Source organism: Mesocricetus auratus, unplaced genomic scaffold (assembly GCF_017639785.1).
Source record: "Mesocricetus auratus isolate SY011 unplaced genomic scaffold, BCM_Maur_2.0 Super-Scaffold_15014, whole genome shotgun sequence".
NCBI lineage: Eukaryota > Metazoa > Chordata > Mammalia > Rodentia > Cricetidae > Mesocricetus > Mesocricetus auratus.
The window spans coordinates 58,683,467-58,704,384 of NW_024429186.1; the positions used below are offsets into that span (position 1 = coordinate 58,683,467).

Below are 20,918 nucleotides of genomic sequence, written 5' to 3' on the forward strand. Positions count from 1 at the left end.
ATAAAAATATAAATATGTAGGCTGACAGTTCAATGATTTGTTAAAAAAAATCTTCATTTTGAATCCCCACTTCTAAAAAATCAATATAGAAATACTTAAATAGGCAAATGCAAATAGGTTTTTGTAACATATTATTATAATTGATCACTGTTCTGTAACTCTGTTACTAGGCCAAAAGCTATGCAGACAACTGATTATCTGTGCTATCAAAGCACACAGAAAGATGCGGTAAAATGTTAATTTAATTATGTTAGTGTAAATATTACATTCAATTTTCTTTTAAAGGAATAGCTCCGAAGTAGAAAATAAAGTATCTCTAGGTAAATAAAAAGTGTAATAAGCTGATTGCAAAGTGAGAAGAGAGTGGACAGCAGTTTGGGAGACCCAGGGCCTATGGAAGCACTTAATGAGAATGAATGAGGCTTGTGCAAATACCCATCAGCCTCATACAGACTCACAGTGGAAATAGGAATGAAGGTAAAATCACCAGTCAGATGATATGTATTCAGATATATATTTTTATGATTAATGAGCCTTATGATAAATACATCTACTCATTAAGTCATATGGAAAAAGAGCATATAAATTAAGACTAAATGAATGCAGAAGAAAATGCAGACAAATAGAATCCTAAAATGCTAAAGGTCAGATCTTTGATATGTCATTACACCCACCACCTGAGGTTATTTTGAAATGGCACCAAGCACCTCACTCAATTAAATAAAGACATTTTGAAAATATAAATATTTAATAAGGGAAATTTAAAATCCACATAGGAGATGTTCTTTTTTTATTAAATAAAATCATTCTAGTATATGCATACAAAGGAAATGTCGACCGAAGTGTTGGAAGTACAACCACTGAGCTATATGACACAAGTTGATAATGTGGATGAAAGCAATATGATTCTTAAAGCTGCAAAAAGCTAGACAGAGAACTTCAGAACTGGCCTAACATGCGTCTGACGCTTCATCTAAAATTGTTCAGATGAAATGAAAGTGATTATAAATTTCTTTTTTTCAATTTACATATAAACTTTATAGTCTCCTTACTGTGGGGTACATATCATGTAGAAAGAAAGACAGTTGGCATATCATAAGAAATCATTTCAGGATTTAAATTAATTCCTAACAGTAGAGACTGTTGCTAAACTCTGGTCAATTGGTTATCGCGTGTAAAATTAGAGTTGTGTGCAGATGGATATGTGATTGGACCCTTTTCATCCTAGCTCAAAAAGGCTGCTCATTCAAATTGGCTCACAAACACCCACCTTCCATCAATGTTCTTAAGCAGAAGCAGTAGCTACAGTGCTCTTTTAAAAGTGATATCACTATATCCTGAAAAGACATTTCATGTGCTCTGAAAAAGAAACTCCAAAAATAGCAAATTGTACTTCTGAACTCACTAAACCTGCAAACAACCTTTGTGAATAGCCTTACATACTGTCTTTGTTTTATGAATGAAGACATTGAAACAAAGAGAGGCAGGTAATTCACTCAACCCCCCCCAGTGGAGCCTGCATTTGAACCCACAGCCTCCCTGCACCCCCAGCCCCAGGTTGAACAATCACTCCTCTGTGCTTGCCACATCTACCCCAGCACTTCATTATCTGACCTTTCTACTTCAACCTTCAGCCAGTTTCTTAAACAGAAAGCTGTTCCTGCCCAAGGCATTTGTTTGCACTGCTTTCCCTCCTTGCAATTCCTACTCAGCAGGGAAGTTTCAGTCTAAATACTGCTTCCTCTGCCAAAACTTCAAGAGATTCTCCAAATGGAATGGGTTTTAATTGTTAGTTCTTTGAAAATTGCACACAAGCATGTAATATATTCTGGTGACTCTCTCCCACATTCTCTCTTATCTTCTTCCTACCTGTATCAACCTCATTTTCTACTACCTGTCTCTTTCCCAGATGCAAGGCTTTGAATTTGGCTTTGTTTCCAAGGCCACCTGGTGGAGTCACTTGTGAGAACACATGTAAAGGCAAAGGCTCCCTATCTCTGTGAATCTCGCAGTTCAGAAGTGCATGGCCATCACCCATTCTTGTACAGATTCAGTGTAGTCATCTCAGTTGTTGAGAGGATGTTCTTATGATGGCTGTGTATTGTTCAGAATTTGGATGTGGCCATACAGCATTTTTTGGAGTCCTTCTCCTTTTTGTCTGACCTTTACATTCTTTTTACCTCCTCTACTACAATGCTCCCAGAACCTAGGAGGGGATGATATTAAATGACTTGTTTAGGACTGAACACTCATCTGTCACTTATTCTGTTACTTATGTAACCCCAAGTCTATAATCACAGTTCACCGGAAAGAGGTTTCTCTGATTATGACTGTAGTTATCTATCTATCTATCTATCTATCTATCTATCTATCTATCTATCTATCTATCTATCTATCTACCTACCTACCTATCTATCTATCCACACACACACACACACACACACACACACACACACACACACACAATTTAGGAGGATGTTTAGCTAAATAACAGAATTAAATTCACTGTTAGTGTGAATACAAACTCATGTACCCACTATGGAAATCTGCGGGAATTCCTCAAAAAGCTAAAAATAGAACAACCACATTTTTATTCCTCTTCTGGACACATACCCAAATAAATTTATATCCTACTACTTAAATAATTGCTTAGCCATATTTATGGCAACTGTATTAATAATAATTAGGGAATGGAATCCATCTAGATGTTCATCAACTGATGAGTGGATAGTAAGATGTGGTACATATACAAAATAGATGTGACTGGCTGGTAAATGGATGGAACTGGAAAGAGTTATACTAAGTGAGGTGGCCCAGGCACAGAAAAACAAATGTCATCTGTGTCCCTGCATTTGAATCTTTGATTTTTTTGTCTTCAGCATAGAATTACTATAGAGCTCAAAAAGTCTAGAAAGAAGCTGTTGGGAGAGGGCTATTTAAGGGAGAAGGGATTATAAAACATAGGTGATATGAAAAAGAGAGTTACAATACTAGGAATGGAGAGATTCAAGCAGCTGGCAGGATAGGAAACATTGGAGGACAGGTTACTAAAAATGAAGGTGATATGAAAAAGCCATATGGAAACTATTATCTTGTAATCAACCTAAAATATACATATATAAAAACAAACAAGCAAAATGTTGGGGAATCGAGATGCCATGAATGGCTTGAAAGAACTCCAAAAAAGCTGTGGGTTATTAAACAAAGAACTCAGTGCCAGGTTACTGGTGTGTTACATTTCCTTATGGGGTGTTGGTCAGAGAAGACTCTTGAGGCCCCTAACAATACAAGCTCTTGCCATGCTTTTTGGTTGCCCACCATGACAAGATGGTAAAACCCCTTGGCTACCCCTACCCTGGTTTCATGGTATAGACAAATGAATAGAACTAAGATTGAAGAATCTTCTCTGCCAACCAACTGTTACAGTGCGGGGAAGTGCTGTTTAGTCAGCTGGGGAAGAGACACGGGAGACATCAATGGACCTACTTAGTTGTGATACTTAAGAACTACAATATCAACCTGCTAGGCAAGACATGCTCACTTGTGCAATAGTGGCAACAATGATATGAGGGTAACCAATTGCTCTCTGCTTGGATTAGAGACCCCACTTCACAAGAGGGAATCCACACCTGGTATTGTAAACTCACTCAAAAGTCCATGGCAGACGCAGGCCATGGGGGAAACTAAAATTTAAATTTTGATGTTTTCTCTGCTAGTGTTTCATAACCCTACTCTTGTATTCTTTATAATTTATTGTAATGTGCTTTTCCCCTTATTTTACAGTTTACTTCCCACTGATAATATACTAATATTCCATTATTAATTGTATGGCCAATTTTAGGTAAATGTTAATTTTAAGGTCTATTTTATGAGAAGTACATATTCACTAAGAACTTAAAATATTAAATGTTTATACTTCTAAGGAAATTCCTATATGAACCTAAAGTAGAGAGAATAGTAAGTAAAGTAAGGAGAAAATATTCTCAGCAGACGGGTGTTTATAAACATCTGTAGTGGTCCTTTTGTTTCATAGTGCTCTACCTACATGGCATTAGCACCCCACTGTCTAACCTTCTTCAGGGAATCCTCTTGAATATAATCTCCTTCAAAAGTTTTTTTTTAATTTTCAGATGCATTTTTCAGTACATCAGAAGCATTACAACTTAATGACCCTTAAATAGTATGGAAATAAACTAAGTTATAGTGAGAAGAAATAAAGACAAGCAGAAGAGTCATCAAATCAATCACAGCCACCAGAATTTGACACATTTCCACTGTTATCAAGAATTGAGTATTCTCATTATGCACATGCGCTACCCTTATAAAAAGCCAGGGCCTTCTCTTCGAGCCCTATTTCCCTTTCCACTCTCGGTTAGAGTCAGCCTCCTTCCCCCAATGAGCCTGTCGAGTGAAATCAATTGCATGGCATGATCTTTGCAGCATACTTTGGTCCAGACCTGCTTAGGTACTCTGCCACCAAATCTTAAGAAACCTGGCTTAGACTTCCTTTCTGCAGTGTTCTCTCTGTTTAGATGTTTCCTGGTTGTCTCTATGATTTTCCTGGATGCTGACTCTGTACTGCTTCGGCTTCAAACATTTAGTGCTATCAGGCCCATGACCACACAACAGCATGCATTTTCCTGCAGTATATATTCTCCTCAACTGGTATGCTTATCTGCTTGTCAAACTCTCAGTTGTAATGTCACACATGGGTTCAGCTGAGATACTTGTCAATTTGTTCTTTTTCACTAATATCACATTTTGATGCTGCTTTCCTGACATCCTCTCTTTTCTCCATGGTGTATTATTCAAGTCCTACCTAACGAGAACATTTCACTTACTGCTCTACAACAAGCACTTAACTGAAGGGTATGGAAAAAACTCATTATAGAATTTACCTTCAGTGTAACAAGACTAGTCATTCGGGCAAGAAACAGCTCTTGCTTGGACTGCTTGATACAAGGCCCAAAGGAGAGTGACTGCTAAACTTGCCAAGATAAGACGGAATGGTCCTCAGGATTCCTGCTTCACAGAGGAAACTGTCAGACATTCTACAGGACGCAGAAGAAAGCAACTGAAGAACTTTGTCAGTACAAGGCAGAACATTTCTTCAAGTTTCCTGCTTCATTAAAAGGTCTGCCAGATACTATGGACCTGTGGGCTGAAGATGGATGTCCCAATGTTGTAGAGAAACTTTGGGTGACTGTCCAGGTAGTAAGATGTCTCTGTCAACTCTAGAATTTTGGAAACTGTTTACTTAGATAATATTATATTCTTCCGGAGTCCTTGATGGAGTTGAAAACAGATAATTATAGTTTTCTTTAGTTATGACACAAGATAAATTGGATACAAAACTTTAGATTCACAAGATAGGATAAATGATAAGAGATTTTCTTTAAAATTTTCCAAATGTAAATGGATTATGTATTGTAACTGTAATTCTTGCTTGATAACTGTTTTATTATATATAATTTTACTAAGTTAAGACCTTCATTTTTAATTAGAAAGGGGATGTGATGTAGGGTGTCCTTCTGTAGGCTGTGTATATGTGTTGCTTTTATCAGTTGAAGAATAAAGCTGTTTCAGCCAATGGCCAGGCGGAATATATCCAGGTAGGAATTCCAAATACAGAGAGAGAGAAAAGCAAGACAGGGTCAAGGAGACACCACGTGGCTGTTAGGGAAGCAAGATGCAAGGGCATCACTGGTAAGCTACAAGCACGTGGTGATACACAGATTAAAAGAAATGGGTTAATATTTTAAGAGAGAGTAGCCAGTAAGAAGCCTGAGTCATTGGGCAAATGATTGTAACTGATATTAAGCCTCAGAGTTGTTATTTCATAAGGGGCTGTGGGGACCCAGTGGGCAGAGAGAAACTAGTCCAGTGGAACCAGACAAGATGGAGAAGTCTCCATCTATACTTAACTCATTTTATAACTTCATTTATCTTGTAGTAGTTGCTTAATAAACAGTATGATCTATATAAACTGTTTAATTGGATAAACAATTTGGTTTTACAATTTAGAGGTAAGGTCAATATAGACTAGTGGTTCATTTGTTTACATCTAAGTGCATGCATGGTATGGATGTATGTATGCATGTATGACATGTGTGTGTGTGTGTGTGTGTGTAAAGTACATGTGTTCATTTGTATGGATGACACGGTATGTGTGTGGAGGTCAGAAGACAACTTCAAATGACTGTCCTTACTTTCCACCTTGTTTGAGTCAGGGTCCCTTTGTCAGTCACCAGTGTGTAAGAAAGGCCAGTTGGTGTTTGCTTCTCTGCTTCTCAGACTGCCGAAGGAGCACTGGTGTGCTACTGCATCTAGCTTTGTTTAGGCTCTGGGAACTCAAACTGAGGTCCCCCAGCATGAAAGGCAAGCACTGTACCCACTAAACCACCTCTTCACTGCCATAAGTACTTCTTGACTTGGAGTGATTTTTGTCCCCGAGAAGTCATGTTGCAGTGTCCAAAAACATTTCTAACTGTCATAGCCATAGCCAGGGAAAAGGGCCAGAGGATTGTGAGTGTGGTGCACAGGAAATGATGCTGGTCTGTACTGTACAGAAGACAAAAATTACTTTTAGCCTTGTCTTCTACTGTGTAACCCTGGGAAAATACTTTTCTCTCTGAATAGTAACAAAACAATGACAAAAATCTTGAGTTCAAAGATCTTTAAGGGTAAAAATTCTTAGCACAAGTCCCGGCCAAGAAAAGACATTCTTATCTGTGAAATTTTTATATGATTTATATCTAGTTGACTTTGTACAACATATTATGCAATACTAAGATATTTGTAAATACTGTTGAAAACAATTTCTTGTTGCTACAGGTTTTTCATGAATTGGGAGAAGTAAACCAGTTTCCTCAACTTTTGCTCAGCTACTGATAACATCCTTAAATCATTCTTTTAAAAAAGGAGACAGGCTTGGTTTGCTTTACAGAGTAAATAAAACCAAAGCAAAGTATGAAAGACAAAAATGTGCTGACTTGTTGAAGGGAGAGTATTTGCCTTTACTTTCTGGTTAATTGCATTAATTAACTTTCCAAGGTTCATTCAATAAAACAAAGCATATTTTACTTATTTTGCGGAAATAAGTTTGTACTTCAACAGGCTTTAATTCTGCATAATGTACAGAGGTAAGAAAATCTACTTAGCATGGTTAAGCTTGTGGGCCAAGTTTTCATGAGTAGGTAAGGCAGCCTGGTGATGTCACTACTGTTTCCTCTTTGTCATAGCTGATTTAATTTAAAGAAACAAATTAAAATTATCTCAGAGGGAATATTATTGTATATTATAAATATAAAGTAATATAAAGTAAGACAATTAACACTTTCTACTAGCCCAAACAGCCAAATGGTACAGAATAACTCAACATTATTGAACACCAGAATATGTACATTATAGATACACATAGAAGCAAGACACACATTATGTTCCAATGTCCCCAGAACATATAACATGATAGACAAATATCCTGGGCCACAAAACAAATTTCAGAAATTCAAAAGAATTAAAGCCATTCATAGTTTATTCTCTAATAAAAATGGGTGAAACCAGACATCAGTAACAGAAAGTTAATGTTCTTATAGGTTCTAGTTATTTATTACTTATATTTTCCTTTATTTTTGTTTTGTGTGTATGGATGTTTTGCCTGCCTATATGTAAATCACCTACATGCAATGCCTGTGGAGGTCAGAAGAGGGCATCAGTTCCCTGGAACTGGAGTTACAGATGGTTGTGAGCAGCCATATAGGTGTTGGGAATTGAACTGGAGTTTTCTGGAAGAATAGTCAGTGCTCTTTACCATTGAACTATATTTCTAGTCCCATCACTCTAGGTTTCCTAAGTTAACAGGAAGGTGGCCAAATACCTGGAAACTAAACAGTATATTTCTAAGGAACCTCTGAATCAAACAGGAATTTCCAAGAGAATTTAAAGAACATACAAAAGTTAGTAGAACAAGAGTACAGCACACAGACATTTGTGGGACAAAGCTAAAACAGTGCTGAGTCAAATGTTATTGCATTAAGTGCACACAGTAGGAATATGAAATGTACTAACTCAGCACTCTAATCTTCCTCCTGGAGAACCTTAAACTAAAACAGGAAAACAAACGCAAAGCAACGTGGAAGGAAATACCAGAAGCACAAAAAGGCAGTGAGAAGATACCTATCACCAATGCAAGGGGGATGGTGACTGTCACTACTAATCTTGTAGATGTGAAGAGGTAAGAGTTTCCTAGGAACAAGGACACATACTGAAAGGTTCAGGTGTGCTGGCCTGCCCTGTTACCTGACTGGATGCACTCAGGCAACACTCTGGCCAGCCCAGAGTTCTGTGAGAACCACGCAAGTGCAAAGGACCCCTTTAAAGGACTGATTCCCATCATCTCATCCTCTCTCTCTTTTCCTCCTCTCTGTCTCTCTCTCTCTGTCTCTCTGTCTCTGTCTCTGTCTCTGTCTCTGTCTCTGTCTCTGTCTCTCTCTCTCTCTGTCTGTCTCTCTCTCTCATCTTATCCTTCCCTGTCCACCAATAAAACTCCACGTGGGATCGCTGAGTCATGGTTTGTCTCCTTACTGGGTAAACCTAGACATTTTAACAACACATACCACCCATAAAAGTGGTAAATTTGAAGAAGTAGGGCATTACTTGAAAGATACTTGGTTTTTAGTTCAATTACTTTACTTTAGAAAAATGAGCTCCCCTATCTATGGAAATATCAAGTATCTGATGCAGTGTTTTTAATTGTAGTTATATTATTTAAATTATATTCAGAATTCATTAATCCAAATAATCCATGTGAAACTTCACAACCTTTGTAATCATCATTCTATCTTCTGCTTCTGAATTTAGATTTTAAGACTCCACATGTAAATGATAGTATACTGCATTATCTGTGTGTGTCCATCTTATTTCTTGTACTGTAATGTTCTCCATATTTGTTCATATTCTCACCAATAATAAGACAAGCCATTTTACAAGGCAAAACAATATTCGACTGCATATGTGTACCACATTTTCTTATGTACTTGCCCAACTACAGTTATTTTCATTTTTCCTAGTTTATTTTTATTTTAGTTATCTCCATGTTGTATTCTACAGTGGCCATAAGTTACAGTCCCATCCAAAAGCAGGACATCCTTACCAGTGGTTGAGATCTTTACTCTTCCTGGAAATTAATAGCCATTCAAGGCATCACTTTCCAACACAGAGTTGGCATTTATAGCATAATTCTTCTCAAGCTTAGGTGAAACATTTGCCATAAAATATACCTTGGCAAAATTAAGAGAAGTCATAAGATATGCTCCTAAGCCATTATGGCATTAAGCTAAAAATTAATATAAAAACTGGCTGGAAAAATATTTTTAAGTTAGCCAACAAAACTCTAAACACATATGGACCAAAGGGGAAAACTGGAACAAAGTAAAAATGAAGACGTAATTCACCAAAAACTCATGGAACGTAAAAGTTTAAAAGAAAGGTTGTTGATGACTAATGGAAGGCCAGTTAGGCCAGTGTGGAGAGATCCTCTGAATGTGACTAGAGCGAAGTTATGTAAGGAATTTGGTCTTTGGGTTAGAAAAATGACATACTTACTGAAAGATTTTGAAGGGAGGCTACTGAGATTTGTTACTTAAGATTCTGCTCTGGTTATGGGGTCTTCTATAGGACAACATGCCTCTCTCTAACAGGTAAGCTTTAGCTTGTTCTTCTGAATGCGTTAGCTTTGGAGTCTCAGCTGGATGAGATGGGACCATGCTAGAGTCCAAATCTACAACGTGGAATAAACTTCAGGAACTCATATTCAGTTATCTGAATATTCATGAAAATTTTTGCTACTTATCAAGATTCACATTTACTAATTTCTTCAGATATTACAGTTTGGCCTAAGAGCATTTCTTTGGTTAGGAATGCTTATTTAGCTCTATGGTTGTTGTCTTCACATCAATTTCATTTTAAGGGGCTGCAATCTTTTCTGTGCCCAGTGTGTTAGTGAATTTGCTAAACATTAAGACACTTTCCAAGCCTTATCTTACCTATTTGAAGCCAATTCTTTCTGGAAATGCATCCTTTACTGCTTTGCAATTCAATTCCTGCTGGTTTTTGTTTACTTTCCCAATGCCTGTCTCCTTGAGAGTGCTTCTCCTCCTCCACTTAGCCTTTGACTGTTAGTGCCTTCTCTTCTCACCCATCTCTCCCATATCAGTTCATTCTCACTATTCAGTTAATCATCTATAATATGGCAAACTCCGTTCTAGTACAGATGGCTGCATTGAGCACCAGATCTGCACAAACACCTTGAAGACACTGCCAAATGACTATATTGTAAATAACTACCATACAACGCCTGGATGTGAACTCACGGCCTCATTTTATACTCTTCTCAAAAGATACTTTTCTTTCTGTCATTTCCTATGGTGCAGCCGTATTCTGTCCTTCAAACTCCAAACTGATGTGAATATGTATCTCTCTCTCAAGTTATAATCTAATCAATTGTGCTCATTTATACTTAAATCCCTCCTTTATCTTTCAGTTTCTTTCCATTCTAATTGCTGTTACCTTTACATAGAATGTATTATTTTTTGTAAGTGGATTACCACAAGGGCTTTCTTGTTTCTTTCCTTGAGTTAGGTTTCTAAAGCAAAGTGAGTAGTGTATAGCTCCCAGATTACTCCTCAGCTCACTATGAATATCTTTCAATTTCCTTAGAACCCTGACCCCATCCTGTCATTTCACCTTGTATATGAGTTTCCTCAAGAAATATAACTTAAGGGTTAGAGAGATGGCTCAGTGATTAAAAGTGCTTACTGTTTCATCCGGGATTCACATCAGGGGGCTGGCTAGGTGATTTTCTCATGTGGTTTCAAACTGAATAGATAGTATGTATCAGGAAAAAAAGTTTCAAAAACAAATGCCCCCCCCCTTAAACCACTTGATATTGATCTACTACCAAAAAGTGTTTTTCGGTCAATTATCTGTGTAATAAGTGAACTAATTCCCAATTCCTTACTCCAGGTCACAGAGTTCTTAATTTTTATGCATTAATGACTGAAGAGAATCTTTGTGAAGTGTCTAAGCCCTGAAAGTTTATTTTATATTCAGTAAACAATGTGGATTACAGGTTGATCTGTGAGCACTAAGAGTAATAAAGAGCCCAAGATTAAAAAAAAAATAAATGAAACCAAGAAAAGTAAGCACTGGAAACCTTTTACGATTTCATCTGCGTTGGGAGACTCTGAGTGGATCCACTGGTGCAGCAACACTGCTTCGTTTCAGAAGTTTCCCTGCAGTGCTGAGGACATGGGCTACCGGAAGCCTGCCCGTGGCTTGTTGTGGAATAACTTATGAAGGGGTTATTCACTGGATAGTTATTGAACAACTACACACAGAAGTATACAGTATAATAGTAACTAAAGCAGATACAAAACTAGTCTAGGTTTATTTTTGTTTTGGGGGTGCTAAGAACTGAACTCAGAGCCTCCTTAATGCTAACTATGCATTCCATCATTGAGCTGCACCCACATTCTTTAATTTACTGATGTTTTACTCACCATTTCATCTGTAGAACTTGGCAGAATGCTTACTAAATACCCGAAAATTAGTTAAACCATATTTCTTAAGGGCTGCGTTCAATCTGAATCATTCTGTATTTTCTTGTGTGTTGATGGCCTTCCAAGTGAGAAGTAGCATACATGGCCGACTCCACAGATGAGGAAGAATGGAGGCCGAGGAGTGACTCTCTAGGGGGAACATCTACTTTTCTCCCATTTTCCTGTATGTCTCCAATTTTATAGTATTTTTACATATGTAATTATATAATGAGCAAAATATTAGCTAGTGAAATTGAAAATAAATCTCTTTCCAACAGATCAGAGAATGAAAAGAAACATGCATCACATACACACAAACATACACACTTCTATAAATTTATCCGTGTTGATTACAAAAAAACTGCTAGTCATTCATACTTGAATGATTTCTAATTTGAGCAAATGGCACACATGTGGTCAGTACCCCTTAACTTCTTTTTTTAAATTATATTTTCAGTGTATTTTTCTGTATAACATGTGGAAACCCAGAGTCTGACAAAGTGAACCCAAGCTTCTTGCAGACTGACTTATCTCCATGTTTTAGGGATTATAAAGATAAAACTATGGCTATTGTTTCTTTTAGAGCTGGGGTATCAGGCAAAGCAATTCACTGAGGTTTCTTCAAAGGGAAACACTTGCATATCACCAGGCTGATAACACTAAAACACGACTTACAACACATTTATAAGCATCAGAATTCTTTAAAAAAATTTAACTAATAATCAGGATGAATACCATTTACTTTTGTTTGGCTCTCCAGGGAATACTGTTTACTCTGCTTTAAAATTTATGTGAGTCATTTGGTTATATGCCTTTTTTAATTAGCTGGAAGGAAGCAATCACTGGAGAGAAAGCGGAAATCAATTCTGATCCGATATTGATAGCTACTGTGCTGTAAACTGTGTGTCCTTTCTAATTAAATGTAAACATGTTCGGTTCTAAAGTCCAGCAGCAATGACAACAGTCACTAGGAAGGATTGCTTAAGCATCGCTCAACTGATTTGCCTGGCCTTTATTTCTTTCAGAGCTGTGCTTGTGCAATCATTGGTGGGGTGAATGCTGGTTGTAACTGACTTTTTTTAGTTCGTCTTCAGAGAAAAGATTTGACAAGAATGTAGAGCACTCGGTAATACTTAAGTAACTTATTAACTCTGTCCTTCTGATAGCTAATCAATGGCACTGCAGAGAGTCAAATTCGGTGCACTAAACTGCCCCCTTGCCTAAAGCCAAGTCTTGGTAAATATTTAATGGCTGTAAAGGTGTTTTGCTAGTTATCAAACTGATATGTTAAAGGACTCTTAAAAGCAACTTTATCTTTCCTTCCTGTCCATAAATAATTTGTTCAGCAATATAGTTTGTAGGTGTAAAAGCATTTGGATGATTGTATTTTTAGTATCTTGTTCAGAAAAACACATGAGAATGCAAAAGGATGTGCATTAAACTACATTCAACTCTATCACACAAACAGAGGAGGGAAAAGCACCAACTTCTCTTCTTGGTAGAATGCCAACTCAACAGGATAAAATAGCCCAGGCCCTTTCACTTTACTGAACACCGCACCAGGCTTGTTTAAAACCTGCTGTACAGCTGTTCTCATAAGGAAATGTCATACAATTGCTGTTGCTATAGAATTGCAACATACTTTGTACAGTTGGGAGACACTAGAGTTTTTGTTTTTATATTCAATATGGCAAAGGTTGAATTTTTACATATTTACATTTTCAATTACTCTCCAAATTTTGTACCCCCTTATTTTAATGACTCTAGTTGGTCAGAAGGAAAACATGGAAGTTTCGTTTTTTAAATAAGAAGGGATTTTATCAATTAAATATTTTTATACTACTTGGCAATTGACTAGATTTTTTTGAAACTCATACTCATTTCAGACTCATACATTTTTAAAGGACATTTAGTACAATTACTAAATACTGATCAGAATTTTAATAGTCTAACTATAAAAAGTGTGAAAATTATCTTCCTAAATATTAAATAAGAACTGGTAACTCGGTTCCTCCGGCAGCATCCGCCTTCCCGGCCTGTGTGCCAGTGCCTGCAGATCCCCTGGGAACTGCACAGAGCTCCCAATCCCGGCTGGAGCCAAGCACCCCAGACTCCAGATCTTCTCTCCCACCAACGAGACCAGGAAAGGAGAGGAGGCTGGGAGTCCAGGGAAGCAGCTGTTCCTCTGGCAGCATCAGGTAAACAGGCCAGCTTCCTGGCCTGTGTTCCAGTGCCTGCAGATCGCCTGGGAACTGCATGGAGCTCCCAATCCCGGCGGGAGCCAAGCACCCAGACCCCAGGTCTTCTCTCCCACCAACGAGACCAGGAAACCAGAGGACCCAGGGAGACCTGGGGAGTAGCTGTTCTGGATCAAGTACAACAGGACCCAGCATAGGGTCCAGGGGACCAGGTAAGAGGATAAGCGCCCCAGATTCCTGTTCTTCTTCTCCACCCACGGGACCAGCATTCGGACAAGGAATAGAAGAACCACCAGATTATTGGACTTGCTAGCACCCACCAAAAGGGAACTCTGGTCCCCAGACCAGAAAGGGGCTCTTTCTGCACCCACTAGAAGAAGAGATGGGAAAGAGACAATACAAAACCACAGTCAGCAACAGAAAAACAAATATGACACCGCCAGATTCTAGAGACTCCACACCAGCAAGACCCCAACATTCCAATGCGAACGAAGCAGAAGAGAACGACCTTAAAAGCACTTTCATGAAAACGATAGAGGCCCTAAAAGAGGATATTGGAAAATCCCTCAAAGAAATGGAAGAAAAAACAAACCAAAAAATGCAAGAAATGGAAGAAAAAACAAACCAAAAAATGCAGTAATTGGAAGAAAAAACAAACCAAAAAAGGCAGGAAATGGAAGAAGAAATGAAGCAAAAAATGCAAGCAATGGAAGAAAAAACAAACCAAAAAATGCAAGAATTGGAAGAAGAAACATACCAAAAAAGGCAGGAAATGGAAGAAGAAACAAAGCAAAAAATGCAAGAAATGGAAGCAAAAACAAAGCAAAAAATGAAAAAAATGGAAGAAGAAACAAACCAAAAAAGGCAGGAAATGGAAGAAGAAACAAAGCACAAAATGCGAGAAATGGAACAAAAAGCAAACCAAAAAATTCAAGAAATGGAAGAAAGAACAAACCAAAAAAATTCATAAAAGGCAACAAACAGACGAACAGATAAACAGAAAATTGCAAGAAGCAATGCAAACACTGCAAGGGTTGAAAACTGAAATAGAGACATTAAAAAAAACACAATCTGAAGAAAGGCAGAAAATAGAAAAGCTGGACAAACAGTCAGGCACTACCAATACAAGCATTACCAATAGAATAGAAGAGATGGAAGAGAGAATCTCAAGTGTTGAAGATACACTAGGAGAAATGGATTTATCAACCAAAGAAAACCTTAAATCCAACAAATCCTTAACACAAAACATCCAGAAAATATGGGACACCATGAAAAGACCAAACCTAAGAATAATAGGTATAGAAGAAGGAGAAGAAATCCACCTCAAAGGGGCAGAAGGCATATTCAACAAAATCATAGAAGAAAACTTTCCCAACCTTAAGAAAGACATGCCAATGAAGGTACAAGAAGCCTACAGAACACCAAATAGAGTGGACCACAAAAAACAATCCCCTCGCCACATAATAATCAAGACCCCAAACATACAGAATAAAGAAAGAATATTAAGCGCAGCTAAGGAAAAAGGTCAAGTAACATATAAAGGCAGACCTATCAGAATTACACCTGATTTCTCCATGGAAACGCTGAAAGCCAGAAGGTCCTGGATAGATATTCTACCTACACTAAGAGACTATGGATGCCAGCCCAGACTACTATACCCGGCAAAGCTCTCAATCACTATAGACGGAGAAAACAAGATATTCCATGACAAAACTAGATTCAAGCAATATGTGTCCACTAACGCAGCTCTACAGAAAATTTTGGAAGGAAAACTCCAACCCAAGGAAGCTAACTACAACCAGAAAAACATAAGCATTAGAGAATCCCTCTCTACCAACAGCCAAAAGAACAAAGGGGTGAAATCCCACACATAATTCCACCAACAACAACCATCGCAAATCGATGAAGAATGAGCAATCAATGGTCATTAATATCCCTCAATATTAATGGCCTTAACTCACCCATAAAAAGACACAGACTAGCAGAATGGATTCGAAGACAGAACCCTTCCTTCTGCTGCATACAAGAAACACATCTCACCCTCAAAGACAGACATTACCTGAGAGTTAAAGGTTGGGAAAAAATTTTTCAATCAAATGGACCCAAGAAACAAGCAGGGGTAGCAATCCTAATATCTAACAAACTAGACTTTAAAATAAAATCAATCAAAAGAGATGAAGGAGGTCATTACATACTCATCACAGGTGAAACCCACCAAGATGAAGTGTCTATCCTGAACATCTATGCCCCAAATACAAAGGCATCCACATTCGTTAAAGAAACATTATTAGAACTTAAATCTCATCTAAAGCCCCACACAGTTATAGTGGGAGATTTCAACACACCATTCTCACCACTAGACAGGAATACCAGACAGAAACTCAACAAAGAAGCAAAAGGTCTAATAGAAGTAATGACGCAACTGGGATTAACAGATATCTATAGAACATTTCATCCACATAAAAAAGAACATACCTTCTTTCACCACCACATGGAACCTTCTCAAAAATCGACCACATACTTGGCAACATATCAAACCTCAGCAGCTACAAAAAAAAAATTGGAATAACTCCATGCATCTTATCAGACCACCATGCTTTAAAATTAGAATTCAACAACAACACAAATTGCAGAAAACCTACAAACTCATGGAAATTGAATAATGCTCAACTGCCCCATCCCTGGGTCAAAGAGGAAATAAAAAAAGAAATTAAAGACTTCCTCGAATTCAATGAGAATGAAGACACAACATACCCAAACCTATGGGACACTTTGAAAGCAGTGCTACGGGGGGAAGTTCATAGCACTAAGTGCTCACATGAAGAAACAGGAGAACAGTTATACCAGAGAATTAACATCACAGCTGAAAGCTCTAGAACACAAAGAAGCATACTCCCCCAGGAGGAGTAGACGCCAGGAAATAATCAAATTGAGGGCTGAAATCAATAAAGTAGAAACCAGGAAAACAATACAAAGAATCAATGCAACGAAGAGTTGGTTCTTTGAGAAAATAAACAAGATAGACAAACCTTTGTCCAAACTTACCAAACAGCAGAGAGTGAACACGCAAATTAACAAAATCAGAAATGAAAAGGGGAACATAACAACAGACTCTGAGGAAATCCAGAGAATCCTTAGGTCATACTTTGAAAACCTGTACTCCACAAAATTCGAAAATTTAAAGGAAATGGATGACATCCTGGACAGCTATCATTTGCCAAAACTAAATCAAGAACAGATAAGCAATTTAAATAGACCTATAACCCCTATGGAAATAGAAGCTGTCATCAAAAGTCTCCCAACCAAAAAAAGCCCAGGTCCAGATGGCCTTAGTGCAGAATTCTACCAAAAATTCAAAGAACAGCTTATACCAATTCTTCTCAACGTGTTCCACACAATAGAAGCAGAAGGGTCTTTGCCAAACTCTTTCTATGAGGCTTCAATAACCTTGATCCCCAAGCCACACAAAGATACAACTAAGAAAGAGAACTTCAGACCAATATCCCTCATGAACATTGATGCAAAAATACTCAATAAAATACTGGCAAATCGGATCCAAGAACACATCAAAACAATTATTCACCACGATCAAGTAGGTTTCATCCCAGGGATGCAGGGATGGTTCAACATACGAAAATCCATCAACGTAATCCACCATATAAACAAGGTGAAAAACAAAAATCACATGATCATCTCACTAGATGCTGAAAAAAAGCCTTTGACAAAATCCAACACCCCTTCATGATAAAGGTCTTGGAGAGATCTGGGATAACAGGGACATACTTAAACATAATAAAAGCTATATACAGTAAACCAACAGCCAACATCAAACTAAATGGACAGAAACTCAACGCAATTCCTCTAAAATCAGGAACAAAACAAGGCTGTCCACTCTCTCCATACCTTTTCAACATGGTACTTGAAGTTCTAGCTATTGCCATACGACAACAAAGGGGGATCAAGGGGATACAAATTGGGAAGGAAGAGGTCAAACTTTCACTGTTTGCAGACGATATGATAGTTTACATCAATGACCCAAAGAACTCTACCAGGGAACTCTTACAGCTGATTAACACCTTCAGCAAAGTGGCAGGCTACAAGATCAACTCAAGAAAATCAGTAGCCCTACTATATACAGATGATAAAAGGGCTGAAAGAGAAATCAGAGAAACATCACCCTTTACAATTGCCACAAACAACATAAAATATCTTGGGGTAACACTAACCAAACAAGTGAAAGACCTGTATCGTAAGAACTTTGAATCTTTAAAGAAAGAAATTAAAGAAGCCCTCAGAAAATGGAAAGATCTCCCATGCTCTTGGATAGGTAGGATCAATGTAGTAAAAATGGCAATCCTGCCAAAAGCAATCTACAGATTCAATGCAATCCCCATTAAAATCCCAGAACAATTCTTCACAGACCTTGAAAGAACAATAATCAATTTTGTATGGAAAAACAAAAGACCCAGGATAGCCAAAACAACCCTGTTCAACAAGGCAACGTCCGGAGGCATCACCATCCCTGACCTCAAGCTCTATTATAGAGCTGTAGTCCTGAAAACAGCTTGGTATTGGCACAAAAATAGACAGGTAGACCAATGGAATCGAATTGAAAATCGGGTATTAACCCACACACGTACGAACATCTGATCTTTGACAAAGAAGCTAAAAATATACAATGGAATAAAGAAAGCATCTTCAACAAATGGTGCTGGCATAATTGGAGACTGGCATGTAGAAGAATGCGGATCGATCCATGTTTATCGCCATGCACAAAACTTAAGTCCAAATGGATCAAAGACCTCAACATAAATCCAGCCACACTGAACCTCTTAGAAGAGAAAGTGGGTGGTACCCTTGAACAAATTGGTACAGGAGACAGCTTCCTGAACATAACACCAGTAGCACAGACAGTGAGATCAACAATTAATAAATGGGGCCTCCTGAAACTGAGAAGCTTCTGTAAGGCAAAGGACACAGTCAGCAAGACAAAAAGGCAGCCCACAGAATGGGAAAAAATATTCACTAATCCCACATCTGACAGAGGGTTGATCTCCAAAATTTACAAAGAACTCAAGAAGCAAGTCTCCAAAACACCAAAGGACCCAATTAAAAAGTGGGCTGCAGAACTAAATAGAGAGTTTTCAATAGAGGAGTCTAAAATGGCTGAGAGGCACTTGAGAAAGTGCTCAACATCCTTAGCCATCTGGGAAATGCAAATCAAAACAACTCTCAGATACCATCTCACTCCTGTCAGAATGGCTAAAATCAAAAACACCAATGACAATTTATGCTGGAGAGGATGTGGTGAAAGGGGGACACTCCTCCATTGCTGGTGGGAGTGCCAACTGGTTCAGCCACTTTGGAAATCAGTATGGAGATTCCTCAGAAAAATGGGAATAAACTTACCACAAGACCCAGCAACTCCACTCTTAGGCATATATCCAAAAGATGCCCATTCATACAACAAAGATGTCTGTTCCACTATGTTCATAGCAGCTTTATTTGTAATACCCAGAACTTGGAAGCAACCTAGATGTCCCTCAACTGAAGAGTGGATAGGAAAATGTGGTACATCTACACAATGGAATACTATTCAGCAGAAAAAAATAATGGAATCATGAGATTCGCAGGCAAATGGATGACACTAGAAGAAACCATCCTGAGTGAGGTAACCCAGTCACAAAAAGAGAAACATGGCATGTACTCTCTCATATATGGATTTTAGACATAGATCTGGGGAGTGCCAGCCTACAATCCTATGGCCAGAGAGTCTGGGAAACAGAAACTTTATTTAGTGGCTGATCGAAGAAGAGGCAGACTCCCTTGGTTAAGTACTGAGCTGAACTCAAGAAAGCCAGTAACAGAGAGGGAGGACTGATGATCAAAGGGATTAAGACTGGGCTGGTTTAACCCCCAGAAACAGCTGACCAGACAAAGGTTAACTCTTGAATCCCAGGCATCAGCCTGGGAAGCCAGCATGGGACTGATCAAGACCCCCTGAATCTGGGTGTCAGTGAGGAGGCCTAGGGAATCTATTGAGCCTTGGGCAGCAGATCAGTACCCATCCCAAGTATACACACGGACTTTGGACTCCCATAGAACAATGTGAGGTGCACTCTCACCCTGAACTCTTGGGGAAGGGTCTATGCCCTGCCCTATATGAAATGACAGACTATGCACACCCCCATGGAAGGCCTCACCCTCCCTGGGGAAATGAGGGGATAACGGGGGGGGGGTTGGGGGGAGGGCACGGGAGCTGGGGAGGGTAGGGAATGGGAGAGGGACCTGGAACTGACTTGTGAAGCAACCTCATTTCTTATCTAAATTTAAACTGGAAAATAAAATTAAAAAAAAAAAAGAACTGGTAACTCAAAGCATTATATTGAATTAATAATCTTTTCAAAATATACCCTACATTAAAGGGTTAAAATAGAGCTAGAGATATAACTCAGTATTTGCTGTTCTTGCAAAGGACACGAATTCAGTTCCCAGCACTCATATGGTGGTTCACAATCATCCATAACTCCAGTTACAAAGAATCTGATGCCCTTTTCTGGTCTCCACTAGCACCAGACATGCTTGCGGTGCACAGACACACAAGCAGACAAAACACCCATACATATAAAATAAACACATTCAAACAATTAAAAAGGGGCTAAAACTGAAAACAAAAATTGTGTTAGAATAAACAGGTACATCTTAGAATGAAAGAAATATAACAAATGTGCAGGATCTCAGGCAGCAGCATCAAACTTAGTAATCCTGACTGACCTGGTTATTTTACTTCCTTTCAGGTGGCTGACAGGAAGGTATCTATCTGTATATGATAGTGTATGGAAGACAAATGGCTTCATATTATCAGTGATGCATGAAGTTAATTTTAAAGACTCATCAAAAGTTTGAGTGCTATGTGAATTTTTCCTAAGATGCTACCATAGAATTATTTAAAAGTATTGTATACTTTAATAAAACAAAGAATTATATACCAGTCTTAAGGTGAATTTCATTTGTACATTACTGACCTGAAATTATCAAAGTTTGGAAAGAAGGAATATGACATAAATACTTTACATCTCTTGTTTCTGATTTGTGTCTCTTAAAGACCTATCTACATTGATTT

The 20,918-nt window shown here is 38.2% G+C and overlaps 1 protein-coding gene across 10 annotated transcripts in view; it reads right to left on the reverse strand.

The window, feature by feature from the left end:
- Mipol1 (mirror-image polydactyly 1) overlaps nucleotides 1-20,918 on the reverse strand; it is a 258,732-nt gene that overhangs the window by 41,299 nt on the left and 196,515 nt on the right. The gene's annotated exons all lie outside the window — the stretch shown is intronic.